This window comes from Pleurodeles waltl, chromosome 4_1, assembly GCF_031143425.1.
Source record: "Pleurodeles waltl isolate 20211129_DDA chromosome 4_1, aPleWal1.hap1.20221129, whole genome shotgun sequence".
In the NCBI taxonomy this organism is placed as follows: Eukaryota; Metazoa; Chordata; class Amphibia; order Caudata; family Salamandridae; genus Pleurodeles; species Pleurodeles waltl.
In genome coordinates, this window is record NC_090442.1 from 55,919,135 (window position 1) to 55,939,477 (window position 20,343).

The 20,343-nt window shown below is 52.6% G+C and overlaps 8 non-coding genes across 8 annotated transcripts; 3 read left to right on the forward strand and 5 right to left on the reverse strand.

The window, feature by feature from the left end:
* Positions 1–5,485: 5,485 nt before the first annotated feature.
* TRNAG-GCC (transfer RNA glycine (anticodon GCC)) lies at positions 5,486–5,556 on the reverse strand. Its single transcript has one exon. It is a non-coding gene; the product is annotated as a tRNA-Gly (tRNA).
* A 4,257-nt stretch (positions 5,557–9,813) lies between these two features.
* On the forward strand, positions 9,814–9,885 carry TRNAW-CCA (transfer RNA tryptophan (anticodon CCA)). The gene has a single exon. It is a non-coding gene; the product is annotated as a tRNA-Trp (tRNA).
* A 71-nt stretch (positions 9,886–9,956) lies between these two features.
* Positions 9,957–10,027, reverse strand: TRNAG-GCC (transfer RNA glycine (anticodon GCC)). Its single transcript has one exon. It is a non-coding gene; the product is annotated as a tRNA-Gly (tRNA).
* Positions 10,028–12,184: 2,157 nt separating this feature from the next.
* On the reverse strand, positions 12,185–12,255 carry TRNAG-GCC (transfer RNA glycine (anticodon GCC)). Its single transcript has one exon. It is a non-coding gene; the product is annotated as a tRNA-Gly (tRNA).
* A 2,176-nt stretch (positions 12,256–14,431) lies between these two features.
* Positions 14,432–14,502, reverse strand: TRNAG-GCC (transfer RNA glycine (anticodon GCC)). The gene has a single exon. It is a non-coding gene; the product is annotated as a tRNA-Gly (tRNA).
* Positions 14,503–16,510: 2,008 nt separating this feature from the next.
* Positions 16,511–16,582, forward strand: TRNAW-CCA (transfer RNA tryptophan (anticodon CCA)). Its single transcript has one exon. It is a non-coding gene; the product is annotated as a tRNA-Trp (tRNA).
* A 1,847-nt stretch (positions 16,583–18,429) lies between these two features.
* Positions 18,430–18,503, forward strand: TRNAN-GUU (transfer RNA asparagine (anticodon GUU)). The gene has a single exon. It is a non-coding gene; the product is annotated as a tRNA-Asn (tRNA).
* A 396-nt stretch (positions 18,504–18,899) lies between these two features.
* On the reverse strand, positions 18,900–18,970 carry TRNAG-GCC (transfer RNA glycine (anticodon GCC)). Its single transcript has one exon. It is a non-coding gene; the product is annotated as a tRNA-Gly (tRNA).
* Positions 18,971–20,343: the final 1,373 nt, after the last annotated feature.

A 20,343-nucleotide genomic window follows, 5' to 3' on the forward strand; every position in this document is an offset into this window, starting at 1 on the left:
GGCGACATGGGGACAGGGGCTATGGGCTCAGGGAACAGCTACCACAATGCAACCTCGGGTGTGGGGATGCCACTCATTGCGGGTACTGCCCTGGGATTTCCTTTTAGAAAGAATCGCTGGTTAAAGTGTAGTGCACAAAAAACCCAACTCCTCGATTACACTATTAGATAACATCCTTTAACTGCCCCACCCACCCTGTGTGAGTCTCACCCACTTCCCGCCTGCTCCCTCTAGTCTGAGAGTTGTATCTCCACAAAAAACACACAGTGGGGCTCAATGAGCTGCTCATGTCTGACATGGACACCTAAGCAGTGCTGGATTCACAACCTGAAAGCCTGCCAAGGAAAGTGTGCCCGGCAGAAGATAAGCTGCCTGGCAACTCAGAACCTTCTTCTAAGAGAAGTAAGACATGTCACAATGGAGTCTAAGCCCACCTGTCTTATGCCAGGACCTTAGAGCTGCAGGCAGGAGCACAAAGGTAAAAACATATATTGAGTCCCAACACCCTCACTGCGGTGGTTGGTCTCTGTGGCGCAATCGGTTAGCGCGTTCGGCTGTTAACTGAAAGGTTGGTGGTTCAAGCCCACCCAGGGACGTATGCTTTTGCCTACATCAAGTCCTGAATTAAAACACAGCTGTCTGGCTTTGCTCTTAGAGCTCTCGCTTTGCCTGCGTGACATGCTCTATCTCAACATTTCTATCTTCTCTCATCTCTTCACCTCTAGTCATTTCCACCAATAGGACTGGAAACGGGACACCAAGCCTTCTACTTTAACCACAGGCGTACTGAGGGCCAATAAAAGGCACAGAAGCATTTCTTGATCCGGGGCTGAGAACTGCATGCACAGGGACCTCGTGGCGCAACGGTAGCGCGTCTGACTCCAGATCAGAAGGTTGCGTGTTCAAATCACGTCGGGGTCCCTCTTTGACATTTTTTTACCCACCAAGTCTATATCTCTGACTTCTAAAGCAAAGCCAAAGGAAGGGCGCTTTGCATTTGCCGGGAATCGAACCCGGGCCTCCCGCGTGGCAGGCAAGAATTCTACCACTGAACCACCAATGCTTCACTTACATAGGCTGAGCAGAGAGCCCTGCCGTAGACAGTAGTGATGAGGCCCATGCATTCGCATGGGACACCTATGAACAAAGTTTGCATGGCAAGCCTTGGACTGCCAAACGTTCACATGCTGATGGCAGGAATCAGATGCAGGAGACTGAAACTATGAATGTTTCTGCTTTTGCTAAGGACAGTGGTTTGGGGCCAGTGTTGTGCTTGACAGAGCACGACATCAGCCTGCTCTCTGGCTGCTCCCGGGAGAAGTGGCTGACAGAAAGCACCCTCCAGACCACCAGCAATCTTGTGTTTCACAACATGCCACTGTCACTGGACTTTCCTTCTGGGAAAGCCTAGTCACTGACCTGGCCAGATTCCCTGTCCTCCCCAAAATCCTGGGGAGAAACGGGCAGAGTTCTGCGCCCTGCGCCCTCTTTCGCGTCCCTAACGCGCTCCCAACGCGCCCTACAGCCCTGGTCGGGCACAGCCCTGGTCGGGCTCATACCACTGGGGCCTCTGCCGAGGAAGAGCCCCGGAAGCCTAGGGCCAGGCCTATTGCACAGGCATCTTAGACCAGGCCATTCCGGGATTGCTGTGTTTCACGTCCTGCCCTTCTACACTCCTGGGAGGGCTTTCCCTGAGAACCCTCATGTCTCTGCCCTCCCAGGAGGCTGTGGTTCTATGCAAAATAGGGGGTTCACCACGGGCCGTCCCCTTTCCTCTCTCTCGCCAATATCTTTCACCAAAGCTGAGCCCTGCAGGTAAATGTATCTATCTGGCTGAGGGGCCAGGGAGGGCCTTTGCCTGCAGTCTTACAAGCCAGAGTGCAGAGAAGGCAGCAGCTCTGGGACCGGGACTCTGCTCAAAGACATATCTAACATGCCACAGTGGAGCTGAGATGGGCAAGACACGTGTCTCACAGGCTGGCAGCACACCAAGACAGTGGCAGGAAACTATGCTAACAAGGAAAGAGAAAAGTCACGTGTCTCGTGGCCTTCCCACCATTAGACAGTAGTCTGCGCAAGAAAACATCCAACAGTGACAGGACAACCAAGCAAATGACAAACGCCGTGCTGAATAAAGTCATCTTACATGACATTTCGTACAAAGGCCCAGATCATGGGGATGATCGCGCAGCAGAAGCAGCAAGTATCAGAGCCACCGAACCTGGGGTGAGTTACACGAGGAGAAAGGGCGACATGGGGACAGGGGCTATGGGCTCAGGGAACAGCTACCACAATGCAACCTCGGGTGTGGGGATGCCACTCATTGCGGGTACTGCCCTGGGATTTCCTTTTAGAAAGAATCGCTGGTTAAAGTGTAGTGCACAAAAAACCCAACTCCTCGATTACACTATTAGATAACATCCTTTAACTGCCCCACCCACCCTGTGTGAGTCTCACCCACTTCCCGCCTGCTCCCTCTAGTCTGAGAGTTGTATCTCCACAAAAAACACACAGTGGGGCTCAATGAGCTGCTCATGTCTGACATGGACACCTAAGCAGTGCTGGATTCACAACCTGAAAGCCTGCAAAGGAAAGTGTGCCCGGCAGAAGATAAGCTGCCTGGCAACTCAGAACCTTCTTCTAAGAGAAGTAAGACATGTCACAATGGAGTCTAAGCCTACCTGTCTTATGCCAGGACCTTAGAGCTGCAGGCAGGAGCACAAAGGTAAAAACATATATTGAGTCCCAACACGCTCACTGCGGTGGTTGGTCTCTGAGGCGCAATCGGTTAGCACGTTCGGCTGTTAACCGAAAGGTTGGTGGTTCAAGCCCACCCAGGGACGTATGCTTTTGCCTACATCAAGTCCTGAATTAAAACACAGCTGTCTGGCTTTGCTCTTAGAGCTCTCGCTTTGCCTGCGTGACATGCTCTATCTCAACATTTCTATCTTCTCTCATCTCTTCACCTCTAGTCATTTCCACCAATAGGACTGGAAACGGGACACCAAGCCTTCTACTTTAACCACAGGCGTACTGAGAACCAATAAAAGGCACAGAAGCATTTCTTGATCCGGGGCTGAGAACTGCATGCACAGGGACCTCGTGGCGCAACGGTAGCGCGTCTGACTCCAGATCAGACGGTTGCGTGTTCAAATCACGTCGGGGTCACTCTTGGACATTTTTTTCCCCACCAAGTCTATATCTCTGACTTCTAAAGCAAAGCCAAAAGAAGGGCGCTTTGCATTGGCCGGAATCGAACCCGGGCCTCCCGCGTGGCAGGCGAGAATTCTACCACTGAACCACCAATGCTTCACTTACATAGGCTGAGCAGAGAGCCCTGCCGTAGACAGTAGTGATGAGGCCCATGCATTCGCATGGGACACCTATGAACAAAGTTTGCATGGCAAGCCTTGGACTGCCAAACGTTCACATGCTGATGGCAGGAATCAGATGCAGGAGACTGAAACTATGAATGTTTCTGCTTTTGCTAAGGACAGTGGTTTGGGGCCAGTGTTGTGCTTGACAGAGCACGACATCAGCCTGCTCTCTGGCTGCTCCCGGGAGAAGTGGCTGACAGAAAGCACCCTCCAGACCACCAGCAATCTTGTGTTTCACAACATGCCACTGTCACTGGACTTTCCTTCTGGGAAAGCCTAGTCACTGACCTGGCCAGATTCCCTGTCCTCCCCAAAATCCTGGGGAGAAACGGACAGAGTTCTGCGCCCTGCGCCCTCTTTCGCTTCCCTAACGTGCTCCCAACGCGCCCTACAGCCCTGGTCGGGCACAGCCCTGGTCGGGCTCATACCACTGGGGCCTCTGCCGAGGAAGAGCCCCGGAAGCCTAGGGCCAGGCCTATTGCACAGGCATCTTAGACCAGGCCATTCCGGGATTGCTGTGTTTCACGTCCTGCCCTTCAACACTCCTGGGAGGGCTTTCCCTGAGAACCCTCAAGTCTCTGCCCTCCCAGGAGGCTGTGGTTCTATGCAAAATAGGGGGTGCACCACGGGCCGTCCCCTTTCCTCTCTCTCGCCAATATCTTTCACCAAAGCTGAGCCCTGCAGGTAAATGTATCTATCTGGCTGAGGGGCCAGGGAGGGCCTTTGCCTGCAGTCTTACAAGCCAGAGTGCAGAGAAGGCAGCAGCTCTGGGACCGGGACTCTGCTCAAAGACATATCTAACATGCCACAGTGGAGCTGAGATGGGCAAGACACGTGTCTCACAGGCTGGCAGCACAACAAGACAGTGGCAGGAAACTATGCTAACAAGGAAAGAGAAAAGTCACGTGTCTCGTGGCCTTCCCACCATTAGACAGTAGTCTGCGCAAGAAAACATCCAACAGTGACAGGACAACCAAGCAAATGACAAACGCTGTGCTGAATAAAGTCATCTTACATGACATTTCGTACAAAGGCCCAGATCATGGGGATGATCGCGCAGCAGAAGCAGCAAGTATCAGAGCCACCGAACCTGGGGTGAGTTACACGAGGAGAAAGGGCGACATGGGGACAGGGGCTATGGGCTCAGGGAACAGCTACCACAATGCAACCTCGGGTGTGGGGATGCCACTCATTGCGGGTACTGCCCTGGGATTTCCTTTTAGAAAGAATCGCTGGTTAAAGTGTAGTGCACAAAAAACCCAACTCCTCGATTACACTATTAGATAACATCCTTTAACTGCCCCACCCACCCTGTGTGAGTCTCACCCACTTCCCGCCTGCTCCCTCTAGTCTGAGAGTTGTATCTCCACAAAAAACACACAGTGGGGCTCAATGAGCTGCTCATGTCTGACATGGACACCTAAGCAGTGCTGGATTCACAACCTGAAAGCCTGCAAAGGAAAGTGTGCCCGGCAGAAGATAAGCTGCCTGGCAACTCAGAACCTTCTTCTAAGAGAAGTAAGACATGTCACAATGGAGTCTAAGCCTACCTGTCTTATGCCAGGACCTTAGAGCTGCAGGCAGGAGCACAAAGGTAAAAACATATATTGAGTCCCAACACGCTCACTGCAGTGGTTGGTCTCTGTGGCGCAATCGGTTAGCGCGTTCGGCTGTTAACTGAAAGGTTGGTGGTTCAAGCCCACCCAGGGACATATGCTTTTGCCTACATCAAGTCCTGAATTAAAACACAGCTGTCTGGCTTTGCTCTTAGAGCTCTCGCTTTGCCTGCGTGACATGCTCTATCTCAACATTTCTATCTTCTCTCATCTCTTCACCTCTAGTCATTTCCACCAATAGGACTGGAAACGGGACACCAAGCCTTCTACTTTAACCACAGGCGTACTGAGGGCCAATAAAAGGCACAGAAGCATTTCTTGATCCGGGGCTGAGAACTGCATGCACAGGGACCTCGTGGTGCAACGGTAGCGCGTCTGACTCCAGATCAGAAGGTTGCGTGTTCAAATCACGTCGGGATCACTCTTTGACATTTTTTTCCCCACCAAGTCTATATCTCTGACTTCTAAAGCAAAGCCAAAAGAAGGGCGCTTTGCATTGGCCGGGAATCGAACCCGGGCCTCCCGCGTGGCAGGCGAGAATTCTACCACTGAACCACCAATGCTTCACTTACATAGGTTGAGCAGAGAGCCCTGCCATAGACAGTAGTGATGAGGCCCATGCATTCGCATGGGACACCTATGAACAAAGTTTGCATGGCAAGCCTTGGACTGCCAAACGTTCACATGCTGATGGCAGGAATCAGATGCAGGAGACTGAAACTATGAATGTTTCTGCTTTTGCTAAGGACAGTGGTTTGGGGCCAGTGTTGTGCTTGACAGAGCACGACATCAGCCTGCTCTCTGGCTGCTCCCGGGAGAAGTGGCTGACAGAAAGCACCCTCCAGACCACCAGCAATCTTGTGTTTCACAACATGCCACTGTCACTGGACTTTCCTTCTGGGAAAGCCTAGTCACTGACCTGGCCAGATTCCCTGTCCTCCCCAAAATCCTGGGGAGAAACGGGCAGAGTTCTGCGCCCTGCGCCCTCTTTCGCGTCCCTAACGCGCTCCCAACGCGCCCTACAGCCCTGGTCGGGCTCATACCACTGGGGCCTCTGCCGAGGAAGAGCCCCGGAAGCCTAGGGCCAGGCCTATTGCACAGGCATCTTAGACCAGGCCATTCCGGGATTGCTGTGTTTCACGTCCTGCCCTTCAACACTCCTGGGAGGGCTTTCCCTGAGAACCCTCATGTCTCTGCCCTCCCAGGAGGCTGTGGTTCTATGCAAAATAGGGGGTGCACCACGGGCCGTCCCCTTTCCTCTCTCTCGCCAATATCTTTCACCAAAGCTGAGCCCTGCAGGTAAATGTATCTATCTGGCTGAGGGTCCAGGGAGGGCCTTTGCCTGCAGTCTTACAAGCCAGAGTGCAGAGAAGGCAGCAGCTCTGGGACCGGGACTCTGCTCAAAGACATATCTAACATGCCACAGTGGAGCTGAGATGGGCAAGACACGTGTCTCACAGGCAGGCAGCACAACAAGACAGTGGCAGGAAACTATGCTAACAAGGAAAGAGAAAAGTCACGTGTCTCGTGGCCTTCCCACCATTAGACAGTAGTCTGCGCAAGAAAACATCCAACAGTGACAGGACAACCAAGCAAATGACAAACGCTGTGCTGAATAAAGTCATCTTACATGACATTTCGTACAAAGGCCCAGATCATGGGGATGATCGCGCAGAAGCAGCAAGTATCAGAGCCACCGAACCTGAGGTGAGTTACACGAGGAGAAAGGGCGACATGGGGACAGGGGCTAGGGGCTCAGGGAACAGCTACCACAATGCAACCTCGGGTGTGGGGATGCCACTCATTGCGGGTACTGCCCTGGGATTTCCTTTTAGAAAGAATCGCTGGTTAAAGTGTAGTGCACAAAAAACCCAACTCCTCGATTACACTATTAGATAACATCCTTTAACTGCCCCACCCACCCTGTGTGAGTCTCACCCACTTCCTGCCTGCTCCCTCTAGTCTGAGAGTTGTATCTCCACAAAAAACACACAGTGGGGCTCAATGAGCTGCTCATGTCTGACATGGACACCTAAGCAGTGCTGGATTCACAACCTGAAAGCCTGCAAAGGAAAGTGTGCCCGGCAGAAGATAAGCTGCCTGGCAACCCAGAACCTTCTTCTAAGAGAAGTAAGACATGTCACAATGGAGTCTAAGCCTACCTGTCTTATGCCAGGACCTTAGAGCTGCAGGCAGGAGCACAAAGGTAAAAACATATATTGAGTCCCAACACGCTCACTGCGGTGGTTGGTCTCTGTGGCGCAATCGGTTAGCACGTTCGGCTGTTAACCGAAAGGTTGGTGGTTCAAGCCCACCCAGGGACGTATGCTTTTGCCTACATCAAGTCCTGAATTAAAACACAGCTGTCTGGCTTTGCTCTTAGAGCTCTCGCTTTGCCTGCGTGACATGCTCTATCTCAACATTTCTATCTTCTCTCATCTCTTCACCTCTAGTCATTTCCACCAATAGGACTGGAAACGGGACACCAAGCCTTCTACTTTAACCACAGGCGTACTGAGGGCCAATAAAAGGCACAGAAGCATTTCTTGATCCGGGGCTGAGAACTGCATGCACAGGGACCTCGTGGTGCAACGGTAGCGCGTCTGACTCCAGATCGGACGGTTGCGTGTTCAAATCACGTCGGGGTCACTCTTTGACATTTTTTTCCCCACCAAGTCTATATCTCTGACTTCTAAAGCAAAGCCAAAAGAAGGGCGCTTTGCATTGGCCGGAATCGAACCCGGGCCTCCCACGTGGCAGGCGAGAATTCTACCACTGAACCACCAATGCTTCACTTACATAGGCTGAGCAGAGAGCCCTGCCGTAGACAGTAGTGATGAGGCCCATGCATTCGCATGGGACACCTATGAACAAAGTTTGCATGGCAAGCCTTGGACTGCCAAACGTTCACATGCTGATGGCAGGAATCAGATGCAGGAGACTGAAACTATGAATGTTTCTGCTTTTGCTAAGGACAGTGGTTTGGGGCCAGTGTTGTGCTTGACAGAGCACGACATCAGCCTGCTCTCTGGCTGCTCCCGGGAGAAGTGGCTGACAGAAAGCACCCTCCAGACCACCAGCAATCTTGTGTTTCACAACATGCCACTGTCACTGGACTTTCCTTCTGGGAAAGCCTAGTCACTGACCTGGCCAGATTCCCTGTCCTCCCCAAAATCCTGGGGAGAAACAGGCAGAGTTCTGCGCCCTGCGCCCTCTTTCGCGTCCCTAACGCGCTCCAAACGCGCCCTACAGCCCTGGTCGGGCACAGCCCTGGTCGGGCTCATACCACTGGGGCCTCTGCCGAGGAAGAGCCCCGGAAGCCTAGGGCCAGGCATATTGCACAGGCATCTTAGACCAGGCCATTCCGGGATTGCTGTGTTTCACGTCCTGCCCTTCAACACTCCTGGGAGGGCTTTCCCTGAGAACCCTCATGTCTCTGCCCTCCCAGGAGGCTGTGGTTCTATGCAAAATAGGGGATGCACCACGGGCCGTCCCCTTTCCTCTCTCTCGCCAATATCTTTCACCAAAGCTGAGCCCTGCAGGTAAATGTATCTATCTGGCTGAGGGGCCAGGGAGGGCCTTTGCCTGCAGTCTTACAAGCCAGAGTGCAGAGAAGGCAGCAGCTCTGGGACCGGGACTCTGCTCAAAGACATATCTAACATGCCACAGTGGAGCTGAGATGGGCAAGACACGTGTCTCACAGGCAGGCAGCACACCAAGACAGTGGCAGGAAACTATGCTAACAAGGAAAGAGAAAAGTCACGTGTCTCGTGGCCTTCCCACCATTAGACAGTAGTCTGCGCAAGAAAACATCCAACAGTGACAGGACAACCAAGCAAATGACAAACGCTGTGCTGAATAAAGTCATCTTACATGACATTTCGTACAAAGGCCCAGATCATGGGGATGATCGCGCAGAAGCAGCAAGTATCCGAGCCACCGAACCTGAGGTGAGTTACACGAGGAGAAAGGGCGACATGGGGACAGGGGCTAGGGGCTCAGGGAACAGCTACCACAATGCAACCTCGGGTGTGGGGATGCCACTCATTGCGGGTACTGCCCTGGGATTTCCTTTTAGAAAGAATCGCTGGTTAAAGTGTAGTGCACAAAAAACCCAACTCCTCGATTACACTATTAGATAACATCCTTTAACTGCCCCACCCACCCTGTGTGAGTCTCACCCACTTCCCGCCTGCTCCCTCTAGTCTGAGAGTTGTATCTCCACAAAAAAAACACAGTGGGGCTCAATGAGCTGCTCATGTCTGACATGGACACCTAAGCAGTGCTGGATTCACAACCTGAAAGCCTGCAAAGGAAAGTGTGCCCGGCAGAAGATAAGCTGCCTGGCAACTCAGAACCTTCTTCTAAGAGAAGTAAGACATGTCACAATGGAGTCTAAGCCTACCTGTCTTATGCCAGGACCTTAGAGCTGCAGGCAGGAGCACAAAGGTAAAAACATATATTGAGTCCCAACACGCTCACTGCGGTGGTTGGTCTCTGTGGCGCAATCCGTTAGCGCGTTCGGCTGTTAACCGAAAGGTTGGTGGTTCAAGTCCACCCAGGGACGTATGCTTTTGCCCACATCAAGTCCTGAATTAAAACACAGCTGTCTGGCTTTGCTCTTAGAGCTCTCGCTTTGCCTGAGTGACATGCTCTATCTCAACATTTCTATCTTCTCTCATCTCTTCACCTCTAGTCATTTCCACCAATAGGACTGGAAACGGGCCACCAAGCCTTCTACTTTAACCACAGGCGTACTGAGGGCCAATCAAAGGCCCAGAAGCATTTCTTGATCCGGGGCTGAGAACTGCACGCACAGGGACCTCGTGGCGCAACGGTAGCGCGTCTGACTCCAGATCAGAAGGTTGCGTGTTCAAATCACGTCGGGGTCACTCTTTGACATTTTTTTCCCCACCAAGTCTATATCTCTGACTTCTAAAGCAAAGCCAAAAGAAGGGCGCTTTGCATTGGCCGGGAATCGAACCCGGGCCTCCCGCGTGGCAGGCGAGAATTCTACCACTGAACCACCAATGCTTCACTTACATAGGCTGAGCAGAGAGCCCTGCCGTAGACAGTAGTGATGAGGCCCATGCATTCGCATGGGACACCTATGAACAAAGTTTGCATGGCAAGCCTTGGACTGCCAAACGTTCACATGCTGATGGCAGGAATCAGATGCAGGAGACTGAAACTATGAATGTTTCTGCTTTTGCTAAGGACAGTGGTTTGGGGCCAGTGTTGTGCTTGACAGAGCACGACATCAGCCTGCTCTCTGGCTGCTCCCGGGAGAAGTGGCTGACAGAAAGCACCCTCCAGACCACCAGCAATCTTGTGTTTCACAACATGCCACTGTCACTGGACTTTCCTTCTGGGAAAGCCTAGTCACTGACCTGGCCAGATTCCCTGTCCTCCCCAAAATCCTGGGGAGAAACGGGCAGAGTTCTGCGCCCTGCGCCCTCTTTCGCGTCCCTAACGCGCTCCCAACGCGCCCTACAGCCCTGGTCGGGCTCATACCACTGGGGCCTCTGCCGAGGAAGAGCCCCGGAAGCCTAGGGCCAGGCCTATTGCACAGGCATCTTAGACCAGGCCATTCCGGGATTGCTGTGTTTCACGTCCTGCCCTTCAACACTCCTGGGAGGGCTTTCCCTGAGAACCCTCATGTCTCTGCCCTCCCAGGAGGCTGTGGTTCTATGCAAAATAGGGGGTGCACCACGGGCCGTCCCCTTTCCTCTCTCTCGCCAATATCTTTCACCAAAGCTGAGCCCTGCAGGTAAATGTATCTATCTGGCTGAGGGGCCAGGGAGGGCCTTTGCCTGCAGTCTTACAAGCCAGAGTGCAGAGAAGGCAGCAGCTCTGGGACCGGGACTCTGCTCAAAGACATATCTAACATGCCACAGTGGAGCTGAGATGGGCAAGACACGTGTCTCACAGGCAGGCAGCACAACAAGACAGTGGCAGGAAACTATGCTAACAAGGAAAGAGAAAAGTCACGTGTCTCGTGGCCTTCCCACCATTAGACAGTAGTCTGCGCAAGAAAACATCCAACAGTGACAGGACAACCAAGCAAATGACAAACGCTGTGCTGAATAAAGTCATCTTACATGACATTTCGTACAAAGGCCCAGATCATGGGGATGATCGCGCAGAAGCAGCAAGTATCAGAGCCACCGAACCTGAGGTGAGTTACACGAGGAGAAAGGGCGACATGGGGACAGGGGCTAGGGGCTCAGGGAACAGCTACCACAATGCAACCTCGGGTGTGGGGATGCCACTCATTGCGGGTACTGCCCTGGGATTTCCTTTTAGAAAGAATCGCTGGTTAAAGTGTAGTGCACAAAAAACCCAACTCCTCGATTACACTATTAGATAACATCCTTTAACTGCCCCACCCAGCCTGTGTGAGTCTCACACACTTCCCGCCTGCTCCCTCTAGTCTGAGAGTTGTATCTCCACAAAAAACACACAGTGGGGCTCAATGAGCTGCTCATGTCTGACATGGACACCTAAGCAGTGCTGGATTCACAACCTGAAAGCCTGCAAAGGAAAGTGTGCCCGGCAGAAGATAAGCTGCCTGGCAACTCAGAACCTTCTTCTAAGAGAAGTAAGACATGTCACAATGGAGTCTAAGCCTACCTGTCTTATGCCAGGACCTTAGAGCTGCAGGCAGGAGCACAAAGGTAAAAACATATATTGAGTCCCAACACGCTCACTGCGGTGGTTGGTCTCTGTGGCGCAATCCGTTAGCGCGTTCGGCTGTTAACCGAAAGGTTGGTGGTTCAAGTCCACCCAGGGACGTATGCTTTTGCCTACATCAAGTCCTGAATTAAAACACAGCTGTCTGGCTTTGCTCTTAGAGCTCTCGCTTTGCCTGAGGGACATGCTCTATATCAACATTTCTATCTTCTCTCATCTCTTCACCTCTAGTCATTTCCACCAATAGGACTGGAAACGGGCCACCAAGCCTTCTACTTTAACCACAGGCGTACTGAGGGCCAATAAAAGGCACAGAAGCATTTCTTGATCCGGGGCTGAGAACTGCACGCACAGGCACCTCGTGGCGCAACGGTAGCGCGTCTGACTCCAGATCAGAAGGTTGCGTGTTGAAATCACGTCGGGGTCACTCTTTGACATTTTTTTCCCCACCAAGTCTGTATCTCTGACTTCTAAAGCAAAGCCAAAAGAAGGGCGCTTTGCATTGGCCGGGAATCGAACCCGGGCCTCCCGCGTGGCAGGCGAGAATTCTACCACTGAACCACCAATGCTTCACTTACATAGGCTGAGCAGAGAGCCCTGCCGTAGACAGTAGTGATGAGGCCCATGCATTCGCATGGGACACCTATGAACAAAGTTTGCATGGCAAGCCTAGGACTGCCAAACGTTCACATGCTGATGGCAGGAATCAGATGCAGGAGACTGAAACTATGAATGTTTCTGCTTTTGCTAAGGACAGTGGTTTGGGGCCAGTGTTGTGCTTGACAGAGCACGACATCAGCCTGCTCTCTGGCTGCTCCCGGGAGAAGTGGCTGACAGAAAGCACCCTCCAGACCACCAGCAATCTTGTGTTTCACAACATGCCACTGTCACTGGACTTTCCTTCTGGGAAAGCCTAGTCACTGACCTGGCCAGATTCCCTGTCCTCCCCAAAATCCTGGGGAGAAACGGACAGAGTTCTGCGCCCTGTGCCCTCTTTCGCTTCCCTAACGTGCTCCCAACGCGCCCTACAGCCCTGGTCGGGCACAGCCCTGGTCGGGCTCATACCACTGGGGCCTCTGCCGAGGAAGAGCCCCGGAAGCCTAGGGCCAGGCCTATTGCACAGGCATCTTAGACCAGGCCATTCCGGGATTGCTGTGTTTCACGTCCTGCCCTTCAACACTCCTGGGAGGGCTTTCCCTGAGAACCCTCAAGTCTCTGCCCTCCCAGGAGGCTGTGGTTCTATGCAAAATAGGGGGTGCACCACGGGCCGTCCCCTTTCCTCTCTCTCGCCAATATCTTTCACCAAAGCTGAGCCCTGCAGGTAAATGTATCTATCTGGCTGAGGGGCCAGGGAGGGCCTTTGCCTGCAGTCTTACAAGCCAGAGTGCAGAGAAGGCAGCAGCTCTGGGACCGGGACTCTGCTCAAAGACATATCTAACATGCCACAGTGGAGCTGAGATGGGCAAGACACGTGTCTCACAGGCTGGCAGCACACCAAGACAGTGGCAGGAAACTATGCTAACAAGGAAAGAGAAAAGTCACGTGTCTCGTGGCCTTCCCACCATTAGACAGTAGTCTGCGCAAGAAAACATCCAACAGTGACAGGACAACCAAGCAAATGACAAACGCTGTGCTGAATAAAGTCATCTTACATGACATTTCGTACAAAGGCCCAGATCATGGGGATGATCGCGCAGCAGAAGCAGCAAGTATCAGAGCCACCGAACCTGGGGTGAGTTACACGAGGAGAAAGGGCGACATGGGGACAGGGGCTATGGGCTCAGGGAACAGCTACCACAATGCAACCTCGGGTGTGGGGATGCCACTCATTGCGGGTACTGCCCTGGGATTTCCTTTTAGAAAGAATCGCTGGTTAAAGTGTAGTGCACAAAAAACCCAACTCCTCGATTACACTATTAGATAACATCCTTTAACTGCCCCACCCACCCTGTGTGAGTCTCACCCACTTCCCGCCTGCTCCCTCTAGTCTGAGAGTTGTATCTCCACAAAAAACACACAGTGGGGCTCAATGAGCTGCTCATGTCTGACATGGACACCTAAGCAGTGCTGGATTCACAACCTGAAAGCCTGCAAAGGAAAGTGTGCCCGGCAGAAGATAAGCTGCCTGGCAACTCAGAACCTTCTTCTAAGAGAAGTAAGACATGTCACAATGGAGTCTAAGCCTACCTGTCTTATGCCAGGACCTTAGAGCTGCAGGCAGGAGCACAAAGGTAAAAACATATATTGAGTCCCAACACGCTCACTGCAGTGGTTGGTTTCTGTGGCGCAATCGGTTAGCGCGTTCGGCTGTTAACCGAAAGGTTGGTGGTTCAAGCCCACCCAGGGACGTATGCTTTTGCCTACATCAAGTCCTGAATTAAAACACAGCTGTCTGGCTTTGCTCTTAGAGCTCTCGCTTTGCCTGCGTGACATGCTCTATCTCAACATTTCTATCTTCTCTCATCTCTTCACCTCTAGTCATTTCCACCAATAGGACTGGAAACGGGACACCAAGCCTTCTACTTTAACCACAGGCGTACTGAGGGCCAATAAAAGGCACAGAAGCATTTCTTGATCCGGGGCTGAGAACTGCATGCACAGGGACCTCGTGGCGCAACGGTAGCGCGTCTGACTCCAGATCAGAAGGTTGCGTGTTCAAATCACGTCGGGATCACTCTTTGACATTTTTTTCCCCACCAAGTCTATATCTCTCACTTCTAAAGCAAAGCCAAAAGAAGGGCGCTTTGCATTGGCCGGGAATCGAACCCGGGCCTCCCGCGTGGCAGGCGAGAATTCTACCACTGAACCACCAATGCTTCACTTACATAGGTTGAGCAGAGAGCCCTGCCGTAGACAGTAGTGATGAGGCCCATGCATTCGCATGGGACACCTATGAACAAAGTTTGCATGGCAAGCCTTGGACTGCCAAACGTTCACATGCTGATGGCAGGAATCAGATGCAGGAGACTGAAACTATGAATGTTTCTGCTTTTGCTAAGGACAGTGGTTTGGGGCCAGTGTTGTGCTTGACAGAGCACGACATCAGCCTGCTCTCTGGCTGCTCCCGGGAGAAGTGGCTGACAGAAAGCACCCTCCAGACCACCAGCAATCTTGTGTTTCACAACATGCCACTGTCACTGGACTTTCCTTCTGGGAAAGCCTAGTCACTGACCTGGCCAGATTCCCTGTCCTCCCCAAAATCCTGGGGAGAAACGGGCAGAGTTCTGCGCCCTGCGCCCTCTTTCGCGTCCCTAACGCGCTCCCAACGCGCCCTACAGCCCTGGTCGGGCTCATACCACTGGGGCCACTGCCGAGGAAGAGCCCCGGAAGCCTAGGGCCAGGCCTATTGCACAGGCATCTTAGACCAGGCCATTCCGGGATTGCTGTGTTTCACGTCCTGCCCTTCAACACTCCTGGGAGGGCTTTCCCTGAGAACCCTCATGTCTCTGCCCTCCCAGGAGGCTGTGGTTCTATGCAAAATAGGGGGTGCACCACGGGCCGTCCCCTTTCCTCTCTCTCGCCAATATCTTTCACCAAAGCTGAGCCCTGCACGTAAATGTATCTATCTGGCTGAGGGGCCAGGGAGGGCCTTTGCCTGCAGTCTTACAAGCCAGAGTGCAGAGAAGGCAGCAGCTCTGGGACCGGGACTCTGCTCAAAGACATATCTAACATGCCACAGTGGAGCTGAGATGGGCAAGACATGTGTCTCACAGGCAGGCAGCACAACAAGACAGTGGCAGGAAACTATGCTAACAAGGAAAGAGAAAAGTCACGTGTCTCGTGGCCTTCCCACCATTAGACAGTAGTCTGCGCAAGAAAACATCCAACAGTGACAGGACAACCAAGCAAATGACAAACGCTGTGCTGAATAAAGTCATCTTACATGACATTTCGTACAAAGGCCCAGATCATGGGGATGATCGCGCAGAAGCAGCAAGTATCAGAGCCACCGAACCTGAGGTGAGTTACACGAGGAGAAAGGGCGACATGGGGACAGGGGCTAGGGGCTCAGGGAACAGCTACCACAATGCAACCTCGGGTGTGGGGATGCCACTCATTGCGGGTACTGCCCTGGGATTTCCTTTTAGAAAGAATCGCTGGTTAAAGTGTAGTGCACAAAAAACCCAACTCCTCGATTACACTATTAGATAACATCCTTTAACTGCCCCACCCAGCCTGTGTGAGTCTCACACACTTCCCGCCTGCTCCCTCTAGTCTGAGAGTTGTATCTCCACAAAAAACACACAGTGGGGCTCAATGAGCTGCTCATGTCTGACATGGACACCTAAGCAGTGCTGGATTCACAACCTGAAAGCCTGCAAAGGAAAGTGTGCCCGGCAGAAGATAAGCTGCCTGGCAACTCAGAACCTTCTTCTAAGAGAAGTAAGACATGTCACAATGGAGTCTAAGCCTACCTGTCTTATGCCAGGACCTTAGAGCTGCAGGCAGGAGCACAAAGGTAAAAACATATATTGAGTCCCAACACGCTCACTGCGGTGGTTGGTCTCTGTGGCGCAATCCGTTAGCGCGTTCGGCTGTTAACTGAAAGGTTGGTGGTTCAAGTCCACCCAGGGACTTTTGCCTACATCAAGTCCTGAATTAAAACACAGCTGTCTGGCTTTGCTCTTAGAGCTCTCGCTTTGCCTGAGTGACATGCTCTATCTCAACATTTCTATCTTCTCTCATCTCTTCACCTCTAGTCATTTCCACCAATAGGACTGGAAACGGGCCACCAAGCCTTCTACTTTAACCACAGGCGTACTGAGGGCCAATAAAAGGCACAGAAGCATTTCTTGATCCGGGGCTGAGAACTGCACGCACAGGGACCTCGTGGCGCAACGGTAGCGCGTCTGACTCCAGATCAGAAGGTTGCGTGTTCAAATCACGTCGGGGTCACTCTTTGAAATTTTTTCCCCACCAAGTCTGTATCTCTGACTTCTAAAGCAAAGCCAAAAGAAGGGCACTTTGCATTGGCCAGGAATCGAACCCGGGCCTCCCGCGTGGCAGGCGAGAATTCTACCACTGAACCACCAATGCTTCACTTACATAGGCTGAGCAGAGAGCCCTGCCGTAGACAGTAGTGATGAGGCCCATGCATTCGCATGGGACACCTATGAACAAAGTTTGCATGGCAAGCCTTGGACTGCCAAACGTTCACATGCTGATGGCAGGAATCAGATGCAGGAGACTGAAACTATGAATGTTTCTGCTTTTGCTAAGGACAGTGGTTTGGGGCCAGTGTTGTGCTTGACAGAGCACGACATCAGCCTGCTCTCTGGCTGCTCCCGGGAGAAGTGGCTGACAGAAAGCACCCTCCAGACCACCAGCAATCTTGTGTTTCACAACATGCCACTGTCACTGGACTTTCCTTCTGGGAAAGCCTAGTCACTGACCTGGCCAGATTCCCTGTCCTCCCCAAAATCCTGGGGAGAAACTGACAGAGTTCTGCGCCCTGCGCCCTCTTTCGCTTCCCTAACGTGCTCCCAACGCGCCCTACAGCCCTGGTCGGGCACAGCCCTGGTCGGGCTCATACCACTGGGGCCTCTGCCGAGGAAGAGCCCCGGAAGCCTAGGGCCAGGCCTATTGCACAGGCATCTTAGACCAGGCCATTCCGGGATTGCTGTGTTTCACGTCCTGCCCTTCAACACTCCTGGGAGGGCTTTCCCTGAGAACCCTCAAGTCTCTGCCCTCCCAGGAGGCTGTGGTTCTATGCAAAATAGGGGGTGCACCACGGGCCGTCCCCTTTCCTCTCTCTCGCCAATATCTTTCACCAAAGCTGAGCCCTGCAGGTAAATGTATCTATCTGGCTGAGGGGCCAGGGAGGGCCTTTGCCTGCAGTCTTACAAGCCAGAGTGCAGAGAAGGCAGCAGCTCTGGGACCGGGACTCTGCTCAAAGACATATCTAACATGCCACAGTGGAGCTGAGATGGGCAAGACACGTGTCTCACAGGCTGGCAGCACACCAAGACAGTGGCAGGAAACTATGCTAACAAGGAAAGAGAAAAGTCACGTGTCTCGTGGCCTTCCCACCATTAGACAGTAGTCTGTGCAAGAAAACATCCAACAGTGACAGGACAACCAAGCAAATGACAAACGCTGTGCTGAATAAAGTCATCTTACATGACATTTCGTACAAAGGCCCAGATCATGGGGATGATCGCGCAGCAGAAGCAGCAAGTATCAGAGCCACCGAACCTGGGGTGAGTTACACGAGGAGAAAGGGCGACATGGGGACAGGGGCTATGGGCTCAGGGAACAGCTACCACAATGCAACCTCGGGTGTGGGGATGCCACTCATTGCGGGTACTGCCCTGGGATTTCCTTTTAGAAAGAATCGCTGGTTAAAGTGTAGTGCACAAAAAACCCAACTCCTCGATTACACTATTAGATAACATCCTTTAACTGCCCCACCCACCCTGTGTGAGTCTCACCCACTTCCCGCCTGCTCCCTCTAGTCTGAGAGTTGTATCTCCACAAAAAACACACAGTGGGGCTCAATGAGCTGCTCATGTCTGACATGGACACCTAAGCAGTGCTGGATTCACAACCTGAAAGCCTGCAAAGGAAAGTGTGCCCGGCAGAAGATAAGCTGCCTGGCAACTCAGAACCTTCTTCTAAGAGAAGTAAGACATGTCACAATGGAGTCTAAGCCTACCTGTCTTATGCCAGGACCTTAGAGCTGCAGGCAGGAGCACAAAGGTAAAAACATATATTGAGTCCCAACACACTCACTGTGGTGGTTGGTCTCTGTGGCGCAATCGGTTAGCGCGTTCGGCTGTTAACCGAAAGGTTGGTGGTTCAAGCCCACCCAGGGACGTATGCTTTTGCCTACATCAAGTCCTGAATTAAAACACAGCTGTCTGGCTTTGCTCTTAGAGCTCTCGCTTTGCCTGCGTGACATGCTCTATCTCAACATTTCTATCTTCTCTCATCTCTTCACCTCTAGTCATTTCCACCAATAGGACTGGAAACGGGACACCAAGCCTTCTACTTTAACCACAGGCGTACTGAGGGCCAATAAAAGGCACAGAAGCATTTCTTGATCCGGGGCTGAGAACTGCATGCACAGGGACCTCGTGGCGCAACGGTAGCGCGTCTGACTCCAGATCAGAAGGTTGCGTGTTCAAATCACGTCGGGATCACTCTTTGACATTTTTTTCCCCACCAAGTCTATATCTCTGACTTCTAAAGCAAAGCCAAAAGAAGGGCGCTTTGCATTGGCCGGGAATCGAACCCGGGCCTCCCGCGTGGCAGGCGAGAATTCTACCACTGAACCACCAATGCTTCACTTACATAGGCTGAGCAGAGAGCCCTGCCGTAGACAGTAGTGATGAGGCCCATGCATTCGCATGGGACACCTATGAACAAAGTTTGCATGGCAAGCCTTGGACTGCCAAACGTTCACATGCTGATGGCAGGAATCAGATGCAGGAGACTGAAACTATGAATGTTTCTGCTTTTGCTAAGGACAGTGGTTTGGGGCCAGTGTTGTGCTTGACAGAGCACGACATCAGCCTGCTCTCTGGCTGCTCCCGGGAGAAGTGGCTGACAGAAAGCACCCTCCAGACCACCAGCAATCTTGTATTTCACAACATGCCACTGTCACTGGACTTTCCTTCTGGGAAAGCCTAGTCACTGACCTGGCCAGATTCCCTGTCCTCCCCAAAATCCTGGGGAGAAACGGGCAGAGTTCTGCGCCCTGCGCCCTCTTTCGCGTCCCTAACGCGCTCCCAACGCGCCCTACAGCCCTGGTCGGGCTCATACCACTGGGGCCTCTGCCGAGGAAGAGCCCCGGAAGCCTAGGGCCAGGCCTATTGCACAGGCATCTTAGACCAGGCCATTCCGGGATTGCTGTGTTTCACGTCCTGCCCTTCAACACTCCTGGGAGGGCTTTCCCTGAGAACCCTCATGTCTCTGCCCTCCCAGGAGGCTGTGGTTCTATGCAAAATAGGGGGTGCACCACGGGCCGTCCCCTTTCCTCTCTCTCGCCAATATCTTTCACCAAAGCTGAGCCCTGCAGGTAAATGTATCTATCTGGCTGAGGGGCCAGGGAGGGCCTTTGCCTGCAGTCTTACAAGCCAGAGTGCAGAGAAGGCAGCAGCTCTGGGACCGGGACTCTGCTCAAAGACATATCTAACATGCCACAGTGGAGCTGAGATGGGCAAGACACGTGTCTCACAGGCTGGCAGCACACCAAGACAGTGGCAGGAAACTATGCTAACAAGGAAAGAGAAAAGTCACGTGTCTCGTGGCCTTCCCACCATTAGACAGTAGTCTGCGCAAGAAAACATCCAACAGTGACAGGACAACCAAGCAAATGACAAACGCCGTGCTGAATAAAGTCATCTTACTTGACATTTCGTACAAAGGCCCAGATCATGGGGATGATCGCGCAGCAGAAGCAGCAAGTATCAGAGCCACCGAACCTGGGGTGAGTTACACGAGGAGAAAGGGCGACATGGGGACAGGGGCTATGGGCTCAGGGAAGAGCTACCACAATGCAACCTCGGGTGTGGGGATGCCACTCATTGCGGGTACTGCCCTGGGATTTCCTTTTAGAAAGAATCGCTGGTTAAAGTGTAGTGCACAAAAAACCCAACTCCTCGATTACACTATTAGATAACATCCTTTAACTGCCCCACCCACCCTGTGTGAGT